At 38.2% G+C, this 13,157-nt stretch overlaps 1 protein-coding gene across 4 annotated transcripts in view; it reads left to right on the top strand.

The window, feature by feature from the left end:
- Positions 1-1,240: 1,240 nt before the first annotated feature.
- Positions 1,241-13,157, top strand: part of KLHL32 (kelch like family member 32) — a 170,529-nt gene continuing 158,612 nt past the window's right edge. For all 4 annotated transcript variants that reach the window (XR_001821882.2, XM_037735055.1, XM_017518958.2 and 1 more), the window contains exon 1: positions 1,241-1,278. The gene's annotated coding sequence lies outside the window, so the exon portion shown is untranslated. The remainder of the gene's footprint in view (positions 1,279-13,157) is intronic.

Raw genomic sequence — 13,157 nt, 5'->3', positions numbered from 1 at the left:
ATCACCTGAGGTCAGGAGTTTGAGACCAGCCTGGCCAACATGGTGAAACCCTGTCTGTACTAAAAATACAAAAATTAGCCAGGCATGGTGGTGGGTGCCAGTAATCCCAGCTACTCTGGAGGCTGAGGCAGGAGAATTGCTTGAACCCAGGAGGCAGAGGTTGCAGTGAGCCAAGATCATGCCACTGCACTCCAATCTGGGTGACAGAGCAAGACTCTTGTCTCAAAAAAAAAAACAAAAAACCAAAAAAAAAAACAACCCAAGATATACTGAGTCTGGGCAATTTACAAAAGACGGAGGTTTGTTGGACTTATAGTTCCATGTCATATGGCTGGGGAGGTCTCACAATCATTGTGGAAGGTGAAAGGCATGTCTCATATGGAGGCAGACAAGTGAAGAGAACTTGTGCAGGGAATCTCCCCTTTTTAAAGCCATCAGATCTCATGAGACTTATTCACTATCATGAGAACAGCACAGGAAAGGCCTGCCCCCATGATTCAGTCACCTCCCACTGGGTTTCTCCTACAACCCTTGGGAATTTAAATGAGATTTGGGTGGGGAAACAGCCAAACCATGTCAGTAAGTTTAATTTTTATACATCTTTTACTAATTAGGAAATTGAGATGTGGATAAATATAGTAACTTCATGAAGGTCACATAAGCACTATTGGAGCCAGAATGTAAACCTCTTCCTCCAACAGTCTTCTTCCAGAACTCACTCTTCTTACCTGTATATTATACTGCACTTCCATGTGGTACAGGTTTCTTATTTTACAAAAGTATAGCTTGGAAGTCTCCATATCTTTGAGTGTGTTGTGCTTCTCATTTGGAAAGCTTTCTCCTTTCTCTCTATCCATTAGTGCTCCCTTATTTAGTCTTTATCCAGTATTCTAACCCATATGACTCTCCTTTGGTAGGACAATATGGTGCAGCAGAATGTAAAAGCTGGGTTTGAGTCTCAGCTTCAGCAGCTACCAGTTTTACCTTAAGCATTTCTGCTTGCTGAGCCTCTGGTTTTTCTTCTGGAAAAAGTCCCGTTTAATTCTTATAATGATCAATTGTTGTAAGAAGAAAATATGGCACATATACACCATGGAATACTATGTAGCCATAAACAACGAGTTTGTGTCCTTTGTAGGGCTATGGATGAATCTGGAAACCATCATTCTCAGCAAACTGACACAAGAACAGAAAACAAAACACCACATGACTCACTCATAGGCGGGTGTTGAACAATGAGAACACATGGACACAGGGAGGGGAGCATCACATACTGGGGTATGTTGCGGGGTGGGGGACTAGGGGAGGGACAGTGGGGGTGGGGAGGTTGGGGAGGGATAACACTGGGAGAAATGCCTGATGTAGGTGACAGGGGGGTGGAGACAGCAAACCACCATGGCATGTGTGTACCTGTGCAACAATCCTGTAAGATCTGCACATGTACCCCAGAACTTAAAGTACAATTAAAAAAAAAAGAATTAAGTGTAATAGCACATGTACATACATACACCTAGCCTCATATGTAGGCACTTGAACAACAGTGTTTAACAAACATTAAAACAGTGTTTCTCCAGTTTTAATGTTTCTTGGAGATGTAAGAAACGTATGAGGTTTTCCAAGACAAAAAATAGTAGCACATTAAGGTATATAGTGATTTAAGATACAATTCTAATTTTAGGCATTTTAAAATGAGGAAAATTTGTTCTTTTCTCAATAGAAGAAAATGCAGAATGTCTTACACTGTTAGGGTAACTGCAAATGTGGATGTTATGTCTTTAATTATAAGCTCTTTGATTTATGCCAAGGATTATAAGCTCTTTGAAGACAGACTATTTTTAATCTTTTTATGTCATTCTTGATATCTAGTTCAGTGATTAATGGAAATCTATTAAGCATTTAGCAAATATTTTATGAATGAACAGTCTATATATTACAACTCAAAAGTAAGACCATTTCTCTATTGGAAAATGGAGTCTGGATTACATCTAGATCATAAATTTGGGAAATCTAAATTGCATATTTTCTATGTGCTAGAAGGCAGAAATTAATCACTGGAGAATGGTCACTTGCCGTTGGATTAAGAACTTTTTAATACAGGGCTTTCTAATTAAGTAAAATAATTACACATATGCTGTAATTTTGTTGATTTTGTCATATTATAAAGTAATATGGTGTTTATCATACAAATAATTTCTGTACTAGGAAAACACTCAAGATCTACATTGTATCGTCTATAAAAATGAAGATGAATAATTTAATTTAATTTTAGCTGGTGTGAGAGCTTTAAGAAATTCTTTAATAAAAAATTTTTCATGGCAATATTTTTAAAAAGCACCTCAGGATGTTATAATTGCAGGTTAGGTTATTTTGACAAGACTGTGTAACCGATCCATGCATTTTATGTTTCTATTCATAGAGGAGTGATGGAGCTAAAAATTAAATTAAAATAAGAGCTGAAAAGGGGTGTGCTAATGTGACTGGAATAACTTCCACGTTATATTTTAGTTTGGTTGCCAAGGTCTCCAGCTGTATTCATGAGGGTGACTAGATACTATATCCTTATTCTTATATAAAGAAATTTTTAATATTTAGTATAACATTTTATTATTTTAGGGAATGAACTTCATGATACAAATGAAAACATCATGATTCAATATATGCAAATAATCTGTCATTTTAAAAACAGAATTACATTGTACTTTTACTTTATCTACTTTGGAGGATTTTGTAAGAATAGTGGTAGTCCTTGAGGCTTTAAAATAGTGAGCAAGATAGATGTGGATCCTGCCCATAAAGACAGAATGACCAGATAGTTTATCATCCAAACTGGGAAACAAGAGAACATGCAGGTACACACACAGCTTGGCCTCAGAGATGGAGTGTTGGTAGGTTATCGTGCTTCTACACTTTGGATCCTCATCCCTCTCTGCTTGGGCCCCCACAGTACTTACAAAAGCTGGAAGGGAGTGTTCTAGTAAAACAAGCAAACTTTATGACTAGGTGTAGCAAGCAACTTCCCAGAGGAAATTTCTTCCAAGAGTGGTGAAATTTAGCACCTAGAGAAAGATGAGCAGTGATTGGAAAAGTGAAAACTGGGGCCCAGATGCTATAAGGGGACAGTAGTGGAGAGGCCACTGTTTCAGGCCCCGGGGGGGCCTCCAAGGTCATGGTTTGCTCAGCATGCCTGTGGCCCAGCTTTGTCTGAGCAGAGCACAGATCATCCCAGACCTGGAGGCAGTATGATCAGCAGGCCTGGCACAGCCTCTGAGCCATAGTTGAATGGAAGAGACTGGCAAAGGGCTGCCATAACAAAGTACCACATACTGGGTGGCTTGAACAACATGAATTTATTTTATCACAGTTCTGGAGGCTACAAGTCCGAGATCAAGGTATTAACAGGGTCGGTTTCTTCTGAGGTCTCTTTCCTTGTCTTACAGATGGCTGCCTTCTCCCCATCACGTGGTCTTTCCTTTGTTCTTGTGTGTGTTTTAATCTCTTCTTAGAAGGATGCCAGTCATTTTGGATTAGGGCCCATCCAGTAACCTTTTAACCTTGATTACCTCTTTAAAGTCCAAACCTCCAACATAGACGCATACTGAGGTATTGGGAGCTAGGACTTCAACACATGTGTCTTGAGGGGACCCAATTCAGTCCACATCAGGGCCTCCTTTGGAGACACCAGCATGCTGTGGTTGCAGGTTCTGATTATTGGCCTTTGGCGTCTATGGATCAGGAAGGCCTAGGAGCATTTGAATCATCTTTAGAACAATGCCAAGTGTGTTATAGGTCCTATTTTTCACTTTCAGTGACAAAGGTATTACCTTACATAGTCTGTGAGCATCTTAGTTGTTGGAAACTTCCTTTGTACTGATTCAAAGTTGATGTTGCCTTAGCTCTCCTGCTGTACTAGGTGCCTGAGGCTACTGGTCTTTTGGTTTCTTTAGCACTTCAGGGTATGACTGTGTCCTGGAATCAGTTCCTTTTTTATTCTGTTAGGTGTGGTTAAGGGTATGATCTCTGGAGTTAGTCTGTTGGATGTGAAGCCTGATATCACTACTTACTAGTTGTATGTCTTTCAGTAAATTCCTTGACCTCATTATGCCTTACTATCCAGATCCATACAAAATGGGGATAGTAAATAAGGTAGGGAAAAGTTAGCACTGTGCTGGACACTTATTAAGTGTTTAATTAAGATCCTATCATCTTCATCATTATCACCACCGCCATCACTGTTGTTTCCCTTGAAAATGATACTGAGAAAGGCCTTCACTGCCACTCACATAATGACCTGTGCAGGTGGAGGAGGACTAGCATTTCCCCTATTCTTACTGAACAATTCTTGTTTACCATACTTTTCCTGGTCATCTTCCCATAACTTGTCTTTCCCATCCAGAAGCCCAAAACTCCTTTACCTTTGATTATCCTAAGATTGTATATAAGGCCGAGTTCTAACCGCTCCTTTGAGTTACTCATCCCTGGGGACTCCCACGTGTATGTATGTTGAACATGTAATAAACTTCTGTTTGTTGTTTTCTTTAAAAAATTATAAGCTATTATTGGAGTATTACACTAAAACATTATTAAACAAATATATGACAATAGCAAGAATAAACCAGTGTTGACAAAAGGAATCAAACTCTGTAAAATATTTTGAAGGGATTTATTCTGAGCCAAATATGAATGATCCATGGCCCCTGACACAGCCCTCAGGAGGTCCTGAGAACATTTTCCCAAGGTGTTCAGGATACAGTTTGGTTTCATACATTTTAGGGAAACATAAGTCATCAAAACATAAGTCACGAAGGATGTACCTTGGTTTGGTCCGGAAAGGTGTGACAAATAGAAGCAGGGGCTTCCAGGTCATAGGTACATTCAAATATTTTCTGATTGGAATTTGGTTGAAAGAGTTTAATTATTGTCTAAAGACCTAGAATTAACAGAAAGGAATGTCTGAGTTAAGGTAAGGGGTTGTGGAGACCAAGGTTTTCATTACACGGAAGTAGTCTCCAGGTAACAGGCTTCAGAAAAAATAGATTGTAAGTAGATTCTCTTCTGGATCAGGAAAAAATAAAGAAAAAGGAATGGGATTCTCTTCAGAATATAGATTTTTCCCCACAAGAGTCAGCTTTGGAGGACTATTTCAAAACATGGCAAAGAAAACATATTTGGAGTTAAAATATTTTGATTTCCTTCTTTATCTGCCATGTGATGTTACGCCAGAGTCAGGTTGGAAAGCAAGTCATGCTACATAGGGTTAAATAAAACCCTTTGGATGAGACTTTATGTTTTGTAGGTCATAACTCCCCAGACCTCTTAGATAGGACTTCAGTCAAGAGAAGAAAAAGGTCAGAGTCGAGTCTTCACCGGTCTCTTATATGTTGGTAGGATTGGTATGCATCCACATTATTAAGGTAGCTTAATTTTTAGTATCTTGTTTCCTTGCATGTCACTAAGATGTATAAGACACTTACTTTTTTCCTTCCCCTTTTGTTACTGGCCAGGCTCATTCTGCTTGCATGCACCAAACAAATCACTGTGGTGACAGTTTTGCAAAAAAGAAAATATTTTATTCACAAGTCTGCCATGTGCGGGGCCAGGGATACAAATCTCAGATCCACTTCTCTGAAAATAGGGCTTGGAGTTATGTATGTGACAGAAAGTGGGTGCTCTAAAGTATAGGGAAAGATGATTGTTGAATCAGAAAGGTGAGGTAATTAGGGTTTCTGCACAAGGATAATTGAGCTATGTGGTTCTTCATAGGACATATGTGCAGAAAATGTTGGCACTAGCCACCATTTTCTTCATAGTCAAAGTGGAGTTTTTGACTCTCTGATATCAAAAGGATTCCTCTTCAAGTAGCTGTTGCAAGCCCAACCTGTGCAACCAACTTGTGCAGTTGAAGGTCTCAACTGGCTTGAACTAGACAAAAGCTGCCCCCTAGTTCCTGAAAAATAACTATAAGCACCATTACTACTGTGACTCACAGGCAGAGATCTTACCCATAAGGTAGCTAGTGGGAGTTTAGTTATGTATTGTTTGATCATGTGACTTGCTACTGGGAGTTTTAAGATGAACTAGAAGTAAGTCATTAAAAGCTAGCCAGCTAGTTTAGAGGGCTTAATCATGTTTCACTTGCTCACTATTATAGTTTAATAAGATATTTATTTCATTTGTGTAAATATATGTTCAAGTTTGACTTCAAAAAAACTAAGTGGGACTGTAGCAACTTTGAAACATTTTAATAAAAGTAAACACTATAAAGAGTCAATGCTACTTACCAGATTATAGATAGATTCACAGCCGAATTCTTCCAGAGGTACAATGAGGAGCTGGTACCATTCCTTCTAAAACTATTCCAAACACTAGAACAAAAGGGACTCCTCTCTAACTCATTTTATAAGGCCAGCATCATCTTGATACCAAAACCTGGCAGAGACACAAGAAGAAAAGAAAATTTCAGGCCAATATCCCAATGAACATTGATGCAGAAATCCTCAATAAAATACTGGCAAACTGAATCCAGCAGCACATCAAAAAGCTTATCCACCACGATCAAGTTGCTTTTATCCCTGGGATGCAAAGGTCTTTCAACATATGCAAATCAGTAAACATCCATCGCGTAAACAAAACCAATGACAAAAATCACACGATTATCTCAATTGATGCAGAAAAGACCTTTGATAAAATTCAACAACTCTGCATGCTAAAAACTCTCAATAAACTAGGTATTGATGAAACATATCTCAAAATAACAAGAGCTGTTTATGACAGACCCACAGCCAGTATCATACTGAATGAGCAAAAGCTGGAAGCATTCCGTTTGAAAACTGGCACAAGACAAGGATGCCCTCTCTAACCACTCCTATTCAACATAGTATTAGAAGTTCTGGCCAGGGCAATCAGACAAGAGAAAGAAATAAAAGGTATTCAGATAGGAAGAGAGGAAGTCATATTGTCTCTGTTTGTAGATGACATGATTGTATATTTAGAAAACCTCATCGTCTCAGCCCAAAATCTCCTTAAGCTGATAGCAACTTCAGCAAAGTCTCAGGATACGAAATCAATGTGCAAAAATCACAAGCATTCCTATACACCAATAACAGACAGCCAAATCATGAGTGAACTCCCATTCACAATTGCTACAAAGAGAATAAAATACTTAGGAATACAACTTGAAAGTGAAGGACCTCTTCAAGGACAACTACAAACCACTGCTCAAGGAAGGACATAAATGGAAAAACCTTCCATGCTCGTGGATAGGAAGAATCAGTATTGTGAAAATGGCCATACTGCCCAAAGTAATTTATAGATTCAATGTTATCCCCATCAAGCTATCACTGACTTTCTTCACAGAATTAGAAAAATGACTTTAAATTTCATATGGAACAAAAAAAGAGCCTGTATAGCCAAGACAATCCTAAGCAAAAAGAACAAAGCTGGAGGTATTACACCACCTGACTTCAAACTATACTACAAGGCTACAGTAACCAAAACAGCATATTATTCGTACCAATATAGACCAATGGAACAGAACAGAGTCCTCAGAAATAATGTCACACACCTACAACCATCTGATCTTTGACAAATGGGGAAAGGATTCCCTATTTAATAAATGGTTTGGGAAAACTGGCTAGCCATATGCAGAAAGCTGAAACTAGAACCCTTCCTTACACCTAATACAAAAACTAACTCAAGAGGGATTGAAGACTTAAACCTAAGACCTAAAAACTATAAAAAAACCTAGAAGAAAGCCTAGGCAACACCATTCAGGACATAGGCATGGGCAAAGACTTCATGACTAAAACACCAAAAGCAATGGCAACAAAAGCCAAAATTGACAAATGGGACCTGATTAAACTAAAGAGCTTCTGCACAGCAAAAGAAACTATCATCAGAGTAAACAGGTAACCTAAAGAATGGGAGAAAAATTTTGCAGTCTATCCACCTGACAAAGGTCTAATGTCCAGAATCTACCAAGAATTTAAACAAATTTACAGGAAAAAAAAAAAAACATCAAAAAATAGGCAAAGTTTATGAACAGACCCTTCTCAAAAGAAGACCTTTCTGGCCAACAAACATATGAAAAAAAGCTCATCATCGCTGGTCATTAAAGAAATGCAAATCAAAACCACAATGAGATACCATCTCACACCAATTAGAATGATGATCATTGAAAAGTCAGGAAACAACAGATGCTGGAGAGGATGTGGAGAAATAGGAATGCTTTTACACTGTTGGTGGGAGTGTAAATTAGTTCAAACATGTGGAAGATGGTGTGGCAATTCCTTAAGGATCTGGAACCAGAAATATCATCTGACCCAGCAATCCCATTACTGGGTATATACCCAAAGGATTATAAAATCATTCTACTATAAAGACACATGTATGTGTATGATTATTGCAGCACTGTTTACAATAGAAAAGATTTGGAACCAACCCAAATGCCTATCAATGATAGACTGGATAAAGAAAATGTGGCTCATATACACCATGGAATACTATGTAGACATAAAAAAGGATGAGTTCATGTCCCTTTCAAGGGCATGGATGAAGCTGGAAACCATCATTCTCAGCAGAGTAACACAAGAACAGAAAACCAAATACCGCGTGTTCCCACTCATAAGTGGGAGCTGAACGATGATAACACATGGACACAGGAAGGGAAACATCACATACCGGAACCTGTTGGGGTTGAGGGGATAGGGGAGGGATAGCATTAGGAGAAATACCTAATGTATTTCTGACGGGCTGATGGGTACAGCAAATCAACATGGCATTTATATACCTATGTAACAAACCTGCACATTCTGCACATGTGTCTCAAAACTTAAAGTATAATAATAATAAAAAGGAAACAAAATAATTAAGATTATAAAAAACAGGGACTTACTAGAAATGAAGGACATTCCACTAATGAACATTTTCTAAGGGTGAGGGTAGTAAATAATTTCAATTATGTGAAAAAAATTGCTATATTTTAAGAAATGTGTGCTGTGTTTCTGGGGGTAAATGAGTAGCTTCCTCTGGAGAGCTTGGAGGGGGGTTTCTGAGTCTTCACCAACAGTAAAGTCGTCTTGACAACAGTCCTGGAAAGGTTGCTGCTACACACATTTTTGGTATTAAAAACACTAGTATTTGGCATTAGCAAAAAGTGAAACAAAAGAAAAAATTGAGATACCTGTCACTGGAGCAAATCACTACATGACTCATATTTGTATTCTGTAACAAAAAAAGACACACAATGATGTTTACTGAGACCCTGTGATGTGTCAGTCCTTGCACTAGGTACACTACAGACACTATACAGCCCTGTGACAAGGTGGTATTATCTGTATTTTTAGAAAATGAAGAAATTGAGTCTTGGAAAAGGTAAGAAACTAGCCTAGCCTAGTTGCTCATCGATATGTGCAAACAGCTTCATTTTGTATAATATATGTTTTATTTTTGTTTGCAAGCTAGATTTATTTGGTTGTGTTTTTAATCGCAATGACTAAAATTTGTGCTGCTAGTCTTCTGGGGGTCATTACTCACTTTGAGATATATTACAGTAGCTGAACTTTTTTTTTGAGACGGAGTTTCGCTCTTGTTACCCAGGCTGGAGTGCAATGGCACAATCTTGGCTCACCGCAACATCCACCTCCTGGGTTCAGGCAATTCTCCTGCCTCAGCCTCCTGAGTAGCTGGGATTACAGGCATGTGCCACCATGCCCAGCTAATTTTTTTGTATTTTTAGTAGAGACGGGGTTTCACCATGTTGACCAGGATGGTCTCGATCTCTTGACCTCGTGATCCACCCGCCTCGGCCTCCCAAAGTGCTGGGATTACAGTCTTGAGCCACCGCGCCCGGCCCTTGAACTTTTACACTGCTAAATGAAAACCACTGTGCCTGTTGTAGGGGAGGGAGAAAATCTTTTTTCCTCTATCCACCTTAGATTTTTCAGCAGGGGCCCTATATGTTAGATCACCAAAGACAGATTGTATTTCCATGTTCATCACAGATACACATGGGAGCACCCAGTGATGAGTAACCCAAAGGAGTGGTTAGAACTTGGCCTTATATATGGTCTTAGGATAATCAAAGGAAAAGGGGTTCAGGGATTCTGTATGGGAATGACAAGTTATGGAAAGATGACCAGGAAAATTACTGTAAATAAGAATTGTTCAGTAAGGTTTGTTGTGCAGATTGAAGTCAGTAACTTCTTTGTTGATAAGAGCTAAGAGTCCTCTTCTTCCTGGTCCAGGAGAGCAAGAGACCTTTTACAAAAAGAAATTATGAAAATTTTCTTTATAAATGTAATTGTTCTTTACAAAAGGAGAACAGTACCCTGTATTTAGAGTTATTTCTGCATCTGCTGGTTCTCAATGGCTTTTAGGTCAAAATGATCCATGTGCTAAGGAGGCATATTTTGGAGTGGCTATTCTGGTACCCTCCCTGCCTTGTTTTTTTATAGTAGTTATGTAACAGAGGCAAATCCCTTCCTCCTTCCTGGGTCCATTAAGCTGAACTGAGAGGCTGATGGATACTTAAAATTTTAACATGTTTTCTTAACTATGTATTCCTTGTCTTTAAATGTTTACTAAAATCAATAAATTCTCTGTTCACCAAAATTACATTTTCATTATTCAGTGTTTGACCACAAAGCTCCTGAGGGCCCAAGGACAGGGCCTGCTTGAAAAAGAGCTCAGAGGAGCCTGACTAGAGTTTGGTCTGGAAGAGAATCTTTGTCGTGCCAATGACTCAGAAGATTGTAGATGGTCACAGTTGAAAGAGATCTCAAAGGTGATCACTCTTAAGTGACAGAAAAAAAAAAAAGCCACCTCACATACTTCAAGCCCCACATAACACTCCCTTGGGGGTTGTGAGAAATGTGATTCTATATCTGAGAGTGTGTGAGCAGCCTTAAATGCTGGCTACCTGGAGAGCAACTCTGGCCTTTCTTCATATTGCTCATCATTCAGCTGGCTCGGCTCTGATCATTTCTGGATTCTGCGGAGGGGAGCTGCAGGAGAGGAACTGCAGGAGACTGGCCTGGATCTTCCTGGGCTGTGGAGGAAAACAGCCTTGGATTAATCCACATACCAGACATGAGAAAATGTGCAAGGAGGTGGGAAGAGGGAGAAGAGGTCTGGCTGGCTGGAGCTTACAAGTAGCCATGCTGTTCGCTCTACTTAGGGTGAGGAAAACGTTTTATGAAACAAATGTATTTGCTAACAAATTTTAATTCAACGTAGACATTTTAATTTAGTATGTAAATATATAGAAGACATAGGGAATAATAAATAGTAAATAATATGTAGTAAAAATAGTAAATAATAACAAACCTTTTCCAGGTTGATTAACCCTTAACTCAACTCACCTTTTTTAAAAAAAATAACTTTTATTTTGGATTTAGCAGGTACACGTGTAGGTTTGTTACATGGGTATATTGCATGATGCTGAGGTTTGGGATACAGATGATCTCATCACCCAGGTAATGAGCATAGTATCTAACAGGTAGTTTTTTAGCCCATTCTCCATTCCCCCAGCCCCCTTCTAGTTGTCCCCAAAGTTTGTGGTTCCTATCTTTAGGCCTAAGGATACTCAATACCTAACTCACTTGTGAGAAGAACTTGTGGTATTTGTTTTTCTGCTCCTGCGTTAATTCATTTTGGATAATGGCCTCCAGTTGCATTCATGTTGCTGCAAAGGACACGATTTTCTTCTTTTTTATAGCTATTAATACATAGTATTCCATGGTGTATATGTACCACATTTTTAAAATCCAGCCTACCACTGGTGGACACCTAGTTAAGTGACCTTTAAAATGGTGTCCATTTCCCTAAGCTTTATAGGATAACAATTCAACAATTTTTGAAAACACCTGATTTAGTGAGTTTGTCTCCAAATGATAAATGTCTGTAGAACAGAATTTCATGTGTCTTATTATTTTTAATGATCATGTTTGAAATGAAACATATCAAGTTAGATGTACCATTTAATTTGAGATTATTTTAATTTTAGGATTTTTGTTCTCCATTCAATTGTTGGAAGCATTTTGAAAACATTGGACTTTCAGAAAGATTAAGGATTTACACCTCCCTATAGTAATAAATATTCTTTGCAGTTTTAAAGCTCAAGTGTCCATGTCTGTTGGAGTTTGTGTTAGGCTACAAAAGACTGGAGTTTATAACCTGGATTCTGAAAGGACACTGTAGCAACATTAGGTTGCTAAGCAAGTCTCTTGGCTAATTAAACAATGTGCCTTGAATTATTCTGACTGCCTGTGCTGCTCAGTTGTAATGAAGCAATTAAAAATGACACTCACTTTTAGGTTTGTTAAGACTTAAATTAGAAGTAAATGAAAGTAGAGACATACTATGTTTAATAATTAAAAAAAGAAAATAAAAAACAAAAATATAGTTGTATGAAAAACATTCAAAACAACCTAACAACCTAATGTTCAATAAAATGGAATACTTAACTAACTTATAACATACTGTATGAAGTATTATGCAGGCAGACCAATTGAGGGTTTGTACACAATATAACAAATATTATATCTCAGTCAGATTGTAAATCATAGCTCTGTCTTTTATGCAAATCAGCAGACATAGGCACAGCTTAACATATTCCTTTCATAAGCATTTTCATCCTGTTATTGTTTTTCAAAATAAAATTGAGCCCAAAGGAAGCCTATTTAGCTTATCCAGATTATAATTAATTTAGCCACTTGGGTGTATTAGAAAATGGGAGTTAGACCCTCTAATGAGAGCTGTAAAGCATGGTCCTTGACCAGGACCCAGACTATTCAAATAGTTTATTTTTCTGGTCAGAGTTACTCCAATGATTAAAAGCAAAGACAGGTGTTGGGGGTAGGCACTAAATGAGTAAATATATAGCCAAGGAGCAGTTTCAAGCCTGACAACTGCATCCTGTTATGTGTTTCAGTTATGCAATCTTGACAAGAGCCCTTGTAAGAATCCATTTTTTATCTCCTGCTAATTTTTATCCTACCTATATGTTATTTTTTCCACCTACTTTTTAGAAATCTGCTTCTGGAATAGAAAATTATATTTCTATAGGCACTTAGCCATGGGGTACTTGATTTTAATTCCACTAATTATATTTGGAGGGAAAAGAAAATCTCTGTAAACAACAAGTCAACTAGTATTTGTGG

The sequence above is a fragment of the Cebus imitator genome, unplaced genomic scaffold (assembly GCF_001604975.1).
Source record: "Cebus imitator isolate Cc_AM_T3 unplaced genomic scaffold, Cebus_imitator-1.0 Scaffold717, whole genome shotgun sequence".
Lineage (NCBI taxonomy): Eukaryota > Metazoa > Chordata > Mammalia > Primates > Cebidae > Cebus > Cebus imitator.
The sequence above is the reverse complement of the archived record's forward strand: the minus strand, read 5'-3'. Positions and strand labels throughout refer to the sequence as shown.